At 40.5% G+C, this 14,662-nt stretch overlaps 1 pseudogene; it reads left to right on the top strand.

Moving 5' to 3' along the window:
- Positions 1-43: 43 nt before the first annotated feature.
- LOC124095847 (magnesium transporter NIPA2-like) overlaps positions 44-14,662 on the top strand; it is a 28,824-nt pseudogene continuing 14,205 nt past the window's right edge.

Below are 14,662 nucleotides of genomic sequence, written 5' to 3'. Positions count from 1 at the left end.
GGACGGGGGCGCGAGACACTTCCGGGCCGCTCTAGCAAAGCGGAGGGCGGGACTCTATGGCCCGCCCGGCGGCGAAGTGGGTCGGAGCTGCAGGCTCGCTCTTTTCTGCCGCTCGGTGTCGGGAGAGGGAAGCCGGGCGAGCTGCTCGGCGCGGTTCGCCCGGGTCTCCGTGACTCCCGCAGAGTCCACTTAAGGTGGGTGACTCTGGTTTTCCGAAGTTCTGTAGTGTGGGGTTGTGCGCGCTGAACGGGTGACGCGCGGCGTGCGAGCCTGGGCCCGTAAAGCCTTCCAAAGAGGAGGGCGACGCCGCTGCACACCGAGGTGGAGCGCCGGGGCCCAGTGGAAGCGACTGAGCGAGCCTGCCTTCGACACGGGCCGCCCCGCCGCCTCTCCGCAGCGTCAGAACTTGCCGAATGCCCCCCACCGCCACCGCGGAGGTTCGCTGAGCGCTCCTGGGTCGTCTGGTGGGCGTAAGCCGGGCTGTCACGGGTTCTTTTATTCCCATCCTCTAGGCACACCCACTTCACACAGTGACATATAAATGGGCCACAGAAAGAAAGCAGCCGCAAGGTTACAGAATACTGAGCCAAGAGCACTGAGAGATGAATGCAAAGAGTCACTGGAACTGGATTTTAACGACCAGTTCCAGTCGGCAGAGCTGTCAAAGCAGAGGGTCCAGATAGGCGGCAGTTTCACGGTGTACGGTGTCAGCTCTAGGTGTGGGAGTGGGCCACGCGTTGTCATCACAGGCAGGGGAAGCTGCACTCTGCTGAAACCCAATGGGGACTGGAAATGGGAGGTTCCTCACTGTGGCAATTTTCCTGGGCCTGAACCTGTGATCCTCCTGCCTTAGCCTCTCAAATTGCTGGGATTACAGGTGTGCACCAGCATACTTGGCTAGACTCTTTGTTTTATTTTTAGACAGGTTCTCATTAAGTTGCCCAGGCTGGCCTTTAACTTGTGATCTTCCTGCCTCAGCCTCCTGAATAGCTAGGATTACAGGTGTGTGCCACCATACCTGTTAGTGAGTTTTAAATAAAAAAAGGCTTTCAATTTCAATAATAATAATAAAAACAAAACAGGAAAGCCATACAGTGGAAGAAATATTCAGAGCACCGTGCCAAACAAAGGCCTGATACCCAGAATATATAAAGAACTTTTGCAAATCAATATTAAAAAGATTTTACTAGAATTACACACACACACACACACACACACGCAATAACTACATGAAGGATTATTGCCACTACTGGTAGTGTGGTAGTACAGATTAAAACCACAATGAGATATCATTTCACCCATTCAGCAGAGCTGAAATAGAACTGACTACACATATTTGGGAAAGTTTGTACAGTAATTGCATCAGCTATCTACTGTTTGTGGACGTGTAAACTAGACAACTAATTTGAAAAATTGCTTAGCAGTTTCTTTTAATTTAAGCATACAGGTTAGGGGATGCACTCCAGTGGCAGAGCACTTGCTTAGCATGCCCAAGGCCCTGGACTCATCCCCAGTACTGCAAAAACAACAGAAAAGTTTAAAGATACAGATACTCTAGGACCTAGAAATTGCAATCCTAGGTATTTTTTTTTCTTTCTTTTTTTTTTTTTAATATTGAATTGCACAGAAAATGACTTAATTTTTTTTTTTTTTAGTTGTTAGTGGACCTTTAGTTTATTTATTTATACATGCTGCTGAGAATCGAACCAAGTGCCTCACACATGCCAGGCAAGTGCGCTACCACTGAGCCACAGCTCCAGTCCCCAATCCTAGGTATTTCTCTATGAGAAACAAAAAGTTATAAACAAAAAGATTTTATAAAATATATGAATATTTCTAGGGCTGCTATAGCAGTGTTGGTGGCACAACAGAGATGGATTTAATGGTTCCAGGGCTAGAAGTCTGAGATTAAAGTGTTGGCAGGGATGTGTTCTCTCTGAAGCCTACAGGACTGTTCCCTGACTCTTCCCGCCTCTGGAAGACCCCTGGCCTTACTTCAATCTGCTCCTTCTCCATGTGGTACTTTCTCCTTTGAGTCTGTGTCCAAATTTTCCTTTTCTTGTATGCATACATGCCATGAGCAAGCTGTGCCACCAACAGAAACCAAAACCATTTGCATTTTTCCATAATGTCAGAATTTGTTGAATAACAATGAATTCACAAGCTACACCACTTTCAGTGGTGGCAATTCAACAATACTTGAGGGTCACCTGATAGTCATAACCCGGGCAAACTCAAGTTCTTTTATTCCATTCTAATCTAATTTATTTTTTTTTAATATTTTTTTTTTTAGTTATAGAGGGACATGATACATTTTAATCTGTTTATTTATTTATGTGTGTGGTGCTGAGGTTGAACTCAGTGACTCACACATGCTAGGCAAGCAGTCTATCACTGACCCACAGTCACAGCCCTCCCTTTATTTCATTTTTATGTGGTGCTAAGGATCGAACCCAGTGCCTCACTCGTGCTAGGTGAGCCCTGAACCACTGAGCTACAACCCCAGCCCCCCCCAGTCTAATTTCTAATAACACTCAAATCACACATTATATTTCACACAATTATAACACACGCACACACATTTTTAAATATGTCACAGACTAAATCTGTGTTGCAGTAATTCACTTGCAGGTCAGCATGGGAAAAGAAAGAAGAAGCAGAGCAAGCAAAGCAGCAGCAGAAAAAAAGCCCTTTATTGTGTACAGCAATCTTGTTATAGTATTGTGAACAAAGAAGGCAGCCTTCCAACATCAATAAATCAGGTCTTTCAGCTAATTAAACATAGCATACAGAAGTTTTACTTTCTAATCAGAAGTGACCCGCTTCTCATGGCTAATCTATTCTCGGCCCTGAGTATGTTGAGCTCTGCTCTTTGTTAAGAACAGATAATAAAATTTTTCTTAGCGCCCTCCTAGCCCACTTGGCAGAACATCCCGTTTGCAGGCAAGTCCTCCCAAGGACAGTAGACACCTTGTTTTCAAGCATGTCTGCAGTTACCTTATCTAAACCTTGAAGGAGCCTCTCGTTTGCAAGTAGGCCCTCCCAAGGACAGCAGACACCTCGTTTTCAAGCATGTCCGCTGTTACCTATCTATACCTTGACAGAATATCCTGTTTGTAGGCAAACTCCATCAAGGACAGGAATAGTAACGCAGTCACATCTGATTCTCTATATTTCCCTCCTTTTGTTTTTGTAAAAGAGCCATAGCAGAAGGAAAAGAGAGGTTTCATGTTTCAGTTGCCTTCGCTTTTTCCAGCGTTGGAAGACTATATACAAAACAAAACACAAAACAAAAATTATTACAGTGTTACCTAAAGAAGTTGACAACAAGGTAGAGAAATGACTTAAGGGATATAAATTAGCAATACTTGAAGACAATTTTTGTAAAATGTTAGATCCTGTTAGTTCAGGTAATGTCTTACTAAAGGTGTCCATAATAGTTTTTTCCAAATTCATAATTTCTAAAGTTAAATTTGATGTCCATTTAACCGTCTTTTAACAGTTTCCCAGGAATCACTGGTATTATATGGCACAGGAGTCACACAAATATGAGAAGAATTCCAGTCACACTTCAGAACACTTCTGGTAGCCAAGATAGTCACTTGATCGCCAAGCCAGGAAACAGTATGTTGTAAATTGATCACATCTGTAGCCAATTGAGAGTTTAAGTCCTTTTGTTGTTGCCATAATAAATGAGCATCTTGATGCCATGTTCTCACGAAATTCGCAGTTTGAATGTCTTGATGTGAAGCAACTCCAGCTACTGTAGCAGTGGCAGTTACAGAAGCAACTGCAAGGAATGAAGCTATAACTATTTCTATTAATCGTAGAGAGCGATGTAACAAAACTTGAACAGCATTGTACAAATGAGTAACAGACAATGAATCAGAGCAAGGATGAGTCAAATTAACAGGCACCCACAATTCTGTGCGAGCTTTAACAATAACTAAAGAATAATTATTAATTTCTATTAATTCCCAATTAGTTCTATTTACACATTGAGTAAGATAACGGTCTATACATGATATAGTTCCCCAAGTTACATTCCATTCCCAGTTTCCAATCATAAGAGAATAAGGGAATTTAACACATGCAGAAGCAAAATAAGTCAGATTATTATGTAGATGTACTTCAAAAGGAGAGGAACGGGATACGTCTAACATGAAATTTCCAGTCCATACAGTGAGTTTCCCAGATACTGCCCATAATTTCCATATATCCCCTTGAATATTGGAAAACCTTATATGCTGTAACATTGGAGGGACCAAAGCATAATGTTGCATTTTAATTGTCTCATTACCCCAAGCATTTATTGTCCCATTATGTCAATGCCATCTTAAAGTACGATTTGATCAACTTTGTATAAATTCAGAATGATCAGGACTCCACCCAACTATAGTGATATTTTGATATTTGACTACTGTTTTAGGGTGATGATTGTGACATTTTTCCCACTTTAAATGAGTTAAAAATGTTTTAAAATATTTAGCTGAACATAAAGGAAGATGAGTTCTGACAAAGCATTCTTCAGATGATAGCCATGATTGATTAACATACATACTAGAGGTATTAAATCCTCGGGAAGATATCATGACAGTAAAAACAGCAGTAGGATAACTATGATAATTAACTCCCCAACTATTATAAGAAAGAGAGTTGTTATGTGCTATAAGAGGCAAACAGAAAGAATGAGCCCCTATACACAATGGGACTCCTTCAACAGCTACAGTTACATTAGAAATATTATACAGATTTTTATGGAATGGAATATTTTTAATTCCCCCACATGCAGGAGGGGGGAAAATTAGTATTATTAGTACACACACGAACTTTAGGTTCTCCCCAGGAAACATTGTGCACCAAAGGAGGGTTAGGAACATAGGCCCAAAAAGCAGAAGAATGAGCAGAAACTATACTTACCTGGCAATTAATAACTGCAAGCATAGCTAATAAAATATTAACAGGATTTAAAGGCTGATTTGTCTTTTGAAGGGTTTTTTCAGCTTCTTGAGTCAACTTTTTTATCTGTCCCCATGTTGGGGGGTCTGCTGTTTTCGTTGCCATTGTAGAAGTTTTTTGCATAGTCAGCTCCTGAAATTGTCTGACAAATGGGTCACTCATTCTGCAAGTTGATAAGTCTTGAAGGTACTTAGAAAGGTGTTTTACCTGTAGAAATAAGAGCAAATCCCCCCCCCCATGTGGTGCAACAACCTAGAAATCCATTCTTTATTTTCATCCCTGTTCCACATAGGTATTTCCAATTTTTAGAAATAATGGCTGAGATTTAAATGTAGAGAAATGTTGCTGGGCTGCAGGAACCTTGGAAGTTGACCAGACATATAAAAAATTTAAAGTTAGTAAAGTTTTATGAAGTATATTTTGAGGTGTATAAGCCATAGCCATATTCCCCCCTTTTTATTTTTAGTATATATTTTCTTAACGTATGATGTGTCTTTTTTATAATAGCTTGACCCTGACTATTATAAGGTATGCCAAATGTATGTGTAATGTCATATTTTTGTAAAAATGAATGTGATTTTTGTGAGGTATATGTAGGTGCATTGTTAGTTTTAAGTTCTTAAGGAATTCCCATGAGAGCAAAAACAAGATAATAAATGAGAAATGATTGCATTAGCTTTTTTTTTTTTTAAGATAAACTGTGGCCCATAGAAAATGAGTATGAGTGTCAATAGTATGATGTACATATCTTAGTTGTCCAAATGACTGAATTATAACAACATCAATTTGTTAAAGAGCAATAGAATGGAGTCCCCTTGGATTAACACCAGGAGGACAATAAGGAATATTAAAAGGAGCACATGATGAACAGTTAGCTATAATTTCACATGTTTGTTTTTGAGTTATTTTGTATTTTTTATAAAGTCCTTTAGTGTTTGTATGATGTAAAGCATGTTCTAGATGAGCCTTTTGTAAGGGGAATAATAGTTGATCAATATTTTGATTTTTTTTTTTTTTTTTTTTTTTAGTTAATGGTCCTGGCAGTGTAGAATGTGCTCTAATATGAGTAAAATATACAGAGATTTGGCCTACTATTTTTGTTGTTATTTTTACATGTAGTCAGATAGGACATAGAGTCTTATCTTAGGTAAGTAGGGCTCTTTATAAATTTTAAGTAAAGTGTTGTAGTTTTAAAGTTTATTTTTGTTTTTATTAAATATTAGATTAAAAATTTTATATAAATAATTGTTTAAGTTTATTTGAGTAAAAACTAACACAATATGATAATACATCTAAAACATGTAATAAAGAAAGGCTGAAAGCTTTTAGCTTTTTGTAGAAAAATAGAAAAATGTCTTTGTTTTTTATAATATTAACCTTTATGTAGATTAGGCTCTCATTAACTAAAAAATACATTTAAATTGTACCTCAGTGTAAAAAATAACACAAAACTTTATATATCTTATTGATAATAGGCCCAGTTATAGAAATTAAATGATATAAATAAATTTCTAATATGTTATTTTTATAAGCCTAAAATTACCATGTAACCTTTTGGAGAATACCAGCTTGATATAATTTTTTTAAAGTTTCTATCTTAATGACATATACCTGGAAAATATGAACAAATTTAATATACAAAGAAGAGTAATAGTACCATAATTACTATTGATGTTTTTATATTAATTAAGTTTAGCTCTAAAAGAAATAACATATTAGAATATTGCAAAATAATAATTGTTGTTTAACCATAGTTGTATAATCTTTAATTTCTTCAAGATTATTTGCTTAAAAAACTTACATATATAGCCAACATACATAGACCTTCTTTATCACTTGCTTAAACCTATATAGCCAACATACATAGACCTTCTTTATCATTTGCTTAAACCCTTTTATTTACTCACTTCTAGGAACACATTTTTTTTTTTTATTAAATCCATAACTAGAACCTTCTAATTTTTTTTAACCTCTTCTTTATTCACACCTTGAAATAATCCTTGTAAATTTTTGAATTTAAGTAAATTATTCCATTTTAATAAGAGATATTTTGTTATTTGTAGTACACAATTAATCACATTTGTTTACCATACTATGAAAATATAGTGTCTAAATATTAGGGATGATAAAGTAACCATTTATTTATTTATTTTTATTATTTATCAACTTAAAAAATTATTAATGTTATGTAATTTAAGGAGTTAAAAGTATTTAATGGTATATTTAACATTTAGCATATTATCCTTGTAAATTAACCTGATATTTAACAAAAGTACTCATAAACAAGTAATCTTATGTCTAATTAATTTACTTATTTTATCAAAACATTAGACAAGTATAATGAACAGTCTTAGCCATTTGTTGTTGTTGTTGTTGAAGAAAAGTCCTAGAATCAGAGCATATCAGTCATTAACATGTTAAAGACATCTTATTTTTATTTGTTTACCCAATTTAAATTGAACCATTTAAATCAGTGAATTACAAATATTTGAATCTATTTTTTTTTTAAATTTTTTATGAGCGCTCTTTACATATATATCAATCTTTATATCATGTACATGATATATGGACATACGCACAAACAGACATACAACACATAATACAAATGTGTACACATAACACAATAAAGGCCTTGTAGCTATTTTAGGTGAAATTTCCATTGTAATGTTTAAATATTTCACAGTTGATCAAAAATAGAACTGATCAGAAAAACATTAACTTAGGTCTGTAGGATCAAAATTATGAGCTCAAAAAATACAGAATCTAGGAAAAAGCAAGAGTCCTAGAAAAAATGATCAGCCGGTAATTAGAAAGTATCATAAAATTTATTTATCTATTTATTTTATGTATTTATTTATCATTATTATTTTTTTACAATCCCTTTTAAAATGACCTGCTTTTCCACAATTGAAACAAGTTCCTGATTTATTGGGTTTAAGGGCTCCAGCCATGGCTGTAGCAAAAACAGAAGCTTGATGTTCAATTCTTCCCACTCCAGCATAAGCTCTCACATATTCACTCAATGAGGCGTTTTGCCCTTTTAATGGCCCCAAAATACGCTTACATTCAGGATTAGCATTTTCAAATGCCAATGTTTCCAATAATACCTTTGCTATTTGATCTTGATTTATTGCCCTCATTACAGCAGTACGCAGTCTGGCAAGAAAATCAGTATAAGGTTCAGTAGCCCCTTGTACAGTTTTAGTAAAGGAAGGTTGTGCTTGACCAATGGGTATCACATGTCTCCAAGCTCTTAAGAAAACCTGTCGAACTTGTTGAAGATCTGGATCTGTATATTGAGCCTGCTCTCTATAGGCACGGTAATTACCCTCCCCCATTAACTTATCCTCCATAGGTCCCGGGGGATTTTGAGCCTCATTCTCTCTAGCTTGTTTTTGTGCCTCATCTTCCTATCAACTTCTCAATTGTAGCCACTGAGATCCCTCCAAAACTGTTTTGGCTAATGCCTCCCAATCCAAAGGAATAAGTAGTTTAGAAGTTCCTAAATTTTCTAACATACCTAACACAAAAGGAGACTGAGGGCCATATTGAGAGACTGCAGCTTTTAAATCCTTAATAAACTTGTATTCCACTGCAGTATAGTGAACATCAATCATTTGGGGATTTTGAAGGTTTTGTTGTCTAGTTATAGGAAACAAAAGTGGTGGATCAACAATTCCACCAGGGGGATCTGCAAGATCATCATCATCATGTATCATAGTAAGAGGAAATGAAAAACGTTGTTGTTCTCTACCCACATCAACTCTATACCTTGTCACTGGAAAGAGAGAAGCATTAGAAGAAGTAGTAGGTTTAAGAGAAGACCTTTGCTTTTTTAATTTCATTTTTTCTACAAAGGCTTCCATAATTTCTTTCATACTGGAGTCACTATCTGAACTTTCTGAATCTTCCTCATCACCCAGATCTGATTTAGGAGAGTCATCTATAGTATCACAAATATCTTTCTTGGGCTCCGATTTGTTAACCTTATTATCAGATTCTGATGTATTAACTTGACTTTCACAAAGAGAGCCCTTATCATTATTGCTTTCTAATAATTGTAATGCCTGAGTAATAGCGTTACACAATGTCCAAATCTTTAAAGAAATAACATTTCCAGCCTGATGCTGCTTACGGAGCTCTTTCTGAACCAATTTCCATTCCCCTAAATTTAACTGGACCTTAGTTTGATACTGGAACCAGTGACAATGACATTCTATAATTTTAAATAACTCCTTGAGTCTTTTATGAGATGTTTTCACACCTATGGAATATAATAATCCTTGTAGTAACTCCACATATTGTTCCTTTAAGGACTGGGAGTTTCCCATGTTAGTTCTGAAAGTCCCCCTAAAGTTTCTTTCAACCTGGGGCGATACCTTTCAATATTTGTTAGTTCTGAAAGTCCCCCTAAAGTTTCTTTCAACCTGGGGCGATACCTTTCGATATTTGTTAGTTCTGAAAGTCCCCCTAAAGTTTCTTTCAACCTGGGGCGATACCTTTTGATATTTTGTTAATCCCGAAAGTCCCCCTTTCGTTTTCTTAACCTGGGGTGCTTACCCTTTCGGTGCTGGATCCTGCCGACTACGCCAAATGTTGCAGTAATTCACTTGCAGGTCAGCATGGGAAAAGAAAGAAGAAGCAGAGCAAGCAAAGCAGCAGCAGAAAAAAAGTCCTTTATTGTGTACAGCAATCTTGTTATAGTATTGTGAACAAAGAAGGCAGCCTTCCAACATCAATAAATCAGGTCTTTCAGCTAATTAAACATAGCATACAGAAGTTTTACTTTCTAATCAGAAGTGACCCGCTTCTCATGGCTAATCTATTCTCGGCCCGGAGTATGTTGAGCTCTGCTCTTTGTTAAGAACAGATAATAAAATTTTTCTTAGCGCCCTCCTAGCCCACTTGGCAGAACATCCCGTTTGCAGGCAAGTCCTCCCAAGGACAGTAGACACCTTGTTTTCAAGCATGTCTGCAGTTACCTTATCTAAACCTTGAAGGAGCCTCTCGTTTGCAAGTAGGCCCTCCCAAGGACAGCAGACACCTCGTTTTCAAGCATGTCCGCTGTTACCTATCTATACCTTGACAGAATATCCTGTTTGTAGGCAAACTCCATCAAGGACAGGAATAGTAACGCAGTCACATCTGATTCTCTATAAATCTGAAAGGGTCCAGGCACCACACAATTACAGGATGCTTTTAAGTACTTTTTAAGTTGTCAACGGATCTTTATTTATTTTTAATGGTGCTGAGAATTGAACCCAGTACCTCTTACCTGCCAAGCAAGCCCTCTACCACTGAGCCACAGCCACAGCCCTGGACTAAGGTTTTTATCCAACCAGTTCCCCAGAGTTGCCAAGGTTGAGGGTCTGACTGCAGTTTCAGTCTCAGTGTCAGTTGGGATGGTCTGGGCCTGGTTGTCACAGGCAGGAGAAAATGTGCTGTGTTGAAGCCCAAAGGAACCAGAACTGAAGCTCGCTGTAGGGATTTTCCTGGGCCAGATTTGTGACAAGTGACCAGGTGATGGGGTTAGTCTAGGGGTGGGGGGCTCCTCCATTTACAGATCTCAAGGGAGGGGATTGCGTCTGGTGAGATTGATAAGCTTCCACTTCAGTTTTCTGATATAGCTTGGGATGTCATGTGTCCAGGTGCCCCATGATAAGTTGATGCCAATAAATTATTTATCAATCTGTGCCTTAGGGCTGTGCTGGGCAGATGGTGGTTGTGCACTAGTACAAACAAGGTATAGAGTTGTTCCACCTGTCACTGCTCCTCAAAATGGAGCAGCTCATGGCAAACTACTGCTTTACAAAATGTAGTAAGGGTTAGGCTTCATCTGAAACTGCTGCTCTGCATGTCATAGAGTGAGTCAGCTGGCACAGCCTGCCTCCACAACATCGGTCTCCAGACAGGGCCTGCCTGGCTCTGGCATTACCTCATCTTAACTTGGCAATATCTACCAAGGCTATATTTCCAAATAGGACCATATTTATCGACAGGTTTCAGGGGAGTTAGAACTTCAACATGCTTTTTTTCTTTTTTTTAAATATTTATTTTTTGGTGTAGATGGACACAACACAATGTATTTTATTTTTATGTGGTGCTGAGGATCGAACCCGGGTCCCGCCCATGCTAGGTGAGTACTCTACCGCTGAGCCACAATCCCAGCCCTTCAACATGCTTTTGAAGGACACAATTCAACCCATAAGGAAGAACATTCATAGCAGCCTTGTTTATAACAGCAAAAAACCCTGCAGTATGACTGCATCGACTGGAAGGGATCCACACTGTGGCATGCCCCATAATAGACAGGACACACTGCTGGTCTCCAGAATGTGATGTGCAGTAGGCCTGGTTTTTAGCCTCATGAACCCAATTACATGAAGGACAGGACAAGTAAAACTGAGGGTGGTCATGTTACCAATTTCTGACCTACAGTGCTTCTTTCTCCCTCTCAGAATTGTGGAACCAGTAGCAAAACTGAGCAAACTTTGCAGTGAAAGAAATGTGGTTCTTTGGCCAGAGAATAGGAGATGCCAGGAAGAACAACTCTCAGGCCAGCTTCCCATCGAAACAAATGGAGATGTCCTTTTTTTTTTAAAATATTTATTTATTTATTTTTAGTTTTCGACAGACACAATATCTTTATTTGTATGTGGTGCTGAGGATCGAACACGGGCCGCACGCATGCCAGGTGAGCACGCTACTGCTTGAGCCACATCCCCAGCCCCTGGAGATGTCCTTTTAAGAATAAGGGGAGAAAGGCACAGTTTTGGTACTGGAGGCGGAGGCTGATCCAGTGGAGGAGCGACTGGCAAGTTCAGGTGGCCTTGTGGCTTAAGTGGGTCTTTTCTGGTGCCCTGCTGCATCCTGTCAGGAAGCGCAGTGGAAGGCCACATGTCTGCATAGCTGGCTAGATGGGACTCTTGTCTGAACAGAATACCAGTTATCAAAAGGGGTTGTTCCTGAGGGATAGTTGACATCCTTCCTCACTTGCACATGTGTGAGACATGATTCCATCCCTCCACTCTCCTGGTCCATGGGGACATTCCTGCACTCAGTCCTAGCTCCTGACACACCTCCCCTGGGACTCTCAGGCTTCAGGCAAGCCTGGGATTGCTGGTCCCCCAACAATTAGCACGTGTTTATCAAGGGGAGGACGGAGGAACGAGGATGTGGAAAGCTGAGTTCCTGAGCAGTTGCCACGCAGACCAGGGGTTAGGTTCAACTCCACGTTACCTCAGAGGCCCAAGGGAGCCCAGTGTGGTGCCTGTGGTCCTAGCAATTCGCAAGGCTGAAGCAGGAGGATCGAAAGTTCAGGGCCATCCTGGGCAACTTATGAGGCCTTGTCTCGAAATAAAAAAATAAAAAGGGCTGGGGATGTCGTTCAGTGATTAAGTGTCCCTGGGTTCAATCCACAGTACCCAAATAATAAATAAATAAATAAAAAGGGCTGGGTGATGCCCCCAACCAGTGCAGGCAGCTGAACTTAAGATTGCTCATGTGAATTTGCAGGGACACCAAATAAAACACAGACAGAATTTACCTTGACACAAGCTTCAGGATGGCTTCCCTAGCTCTCGGCCTCAGGCTTTCCAAAAGGGAGAGCAAGAGAAAGTCATGAGAGGCTGACGAGAGAGAGTGAACATGTTCAGAAGTGAGCTTTTATGGGGGGTGGAGGGACTCTTGTTCTTAGAAAGTTCTATCTAAGAAAGGGCAGGACTACAAGAAACAGGTGAGTGTAACTCAACCTTAGGGTCACGCCCTACAAAAAAGACCTCCTTGCTATCCGAGCAGGTCTCGGACCAGGCCACAGCATATGCAGTGGTTGGCCAGAGCCTGAGGCATCAGGACTGGAAGGTATGGTCATTCAGTGTGGCTCCCCACAGCTGGGGATGTAACTCAGTGGTAGAGCATTCAGGACAGGTTTGGGGCTGGGGGAAGAGAAGAGGAAGAAAAAGACAGCCGCACGAGGGACGGCTCAGCCATCACAGAGGGAGCTGTCAGTTCTCAGCCATTGAATTGGCCCAAGAGGAGTCCGGAGTGCTGAGACCTGTGTTTTACCCAGGACCACTAATGTCACCAAGGATTCACAGGGACCTGCACCCACAACCTGTGGGGTGGAGAGTACCCTATTTTGCCCAGGAGGAAACAGTTGTGTGATGAAGCTCAGGGACTGAATTGCTAGGTGAGGTATTTTATTTATTTTTTTTTTAAATATTTATTTTTTAGTTTTAGGTGGACACAATATCTTTATTTTGTTTTTATGTGGTGCTGAGAATCGAACACAGTGCCTCACGCATGCTAGGCGAGCGCGCTACCATTTGAGCCACATCCCCAGCCCTAGGTGAGGTATTTTAGAATGAATAACAAAGGACAGGAGAAGATGAGGTCACCCCAGACCAGTTTCAGCAATGGATTCTAGTTCATCCCACTTCAGGAAGTGAGAACATGGGGCCAGTGTTCCCGAGATGGGTTCCCTGCAGAGCACAGGGGGTGGACTGGGCTGTGTGGTCATGAGTGTGTCCCTTACCTGAGGGTGTAGGAGATGAAGGCAATAGAGTTCTCCAGTCTGCTGAGGCCGCCAGGGCTGCTCCCTGCCAAGGACTGAGCAGTCCACTTGGCGTTGCCAGCTGAGAGCCTAATAATCAGCCTCCAAGAACACTCACAGCAAACCTTCCCTCTGCCTTGCCTTAACTGTGGCCAAATGCGCCTTGATGGCCATCATGGCCTAACTAGTCTGTCCGATTGCTCCATTTTCTCACGTAGGCATCTCCCAGGAACATCCTCCCTTGTCTAATACATCTTGACATCAGCTTCCCAGAGTAGCTTGACTGACAACCACCAAGCTTCTCCTATCACTCTTTGTATCCATCTACTAGGGTGGAGCATCTCACTCCTGGGAACCCTTGAATTCCTACCAGGTGTTGTGACTGTACATCTCCCTGTTCACTGGTTCTGAAGGACCTCTCCAGATGGGACCCCACCACCATGGTTCTGACCCTCTTCCTTGGGGCCTCCCTAGAATAATGACCACATGTGTCTCTGGGCTAATGTTGTCAGGCTGCCTAGGTCTTGCTTCTATGACCTGATGACCTCTGTGGAGCACAGGGCTGTGCTTCTGTCTCAGGGCCTCCCTGCTTGCTTCCTGCTTGGGACCAACAAGCAGTGCTTAGGTCTCCAGTCAGAAGTCCACATCACTCTACAGGAGAAGGTTTATGCACATATCCTTGCACTTTCTTTTAAATCTCTCTTCCTGACATCTTACTCACATGCTGTACATTTTGCAGCAAGATAGATATTGGTATGAAACAGCTGAGAACTTTAATAAAAGTCTACAAAATTTGGAGGTCCAAGCACATGTACCATCTTATGGGACATTTCCACAATCCCTCTTCACTGTGAATTGTGCCTTCAAAACAATGTGTGGGCCAGGCATGGAGGTGTACACCAGGAATCCAGTAAGTCAGGAAGCTGGTCGGGAGGATCACAAGTTCAAGACCAACCTCTGCAACTTAGTAACGCCCTAAGCAGCTTAGTGAAATGCTGAATCAAAACATGAAAATAAAAAGGGTTGGGATGTAGCTCAGCACTAAACCCCCCCTGAGTTCAATCCCCAATACCCCTGCCCCACAAAAAATGTGTGGGCCATACCTGGAGGCCATCTCACGTCTGCCATGCAGGTTCAGTTCTTAACAGAATG

This window comes from Marmota monax, unplaced genomic scaffold (genome assembly GCF_021218885.2).
Source record: "Marmota monax isolate L192 unplaced genomic scaffold, Marmota_monax_Labrador192_F-V1.1 WCK01_AAM20220418_F8-fsc00073, whole genome shotgun sequence".
Lineage (NCBI taxonomy): Eukaryota > Metazoa > Chordata > Mammalia > Rodentia > Sciuridae > Marmota > Marmota monax.
Note: the sequence above shows the minus strand (reverse complement) of the source record. Positions and strands in the feature narration are given on the sequence as shown.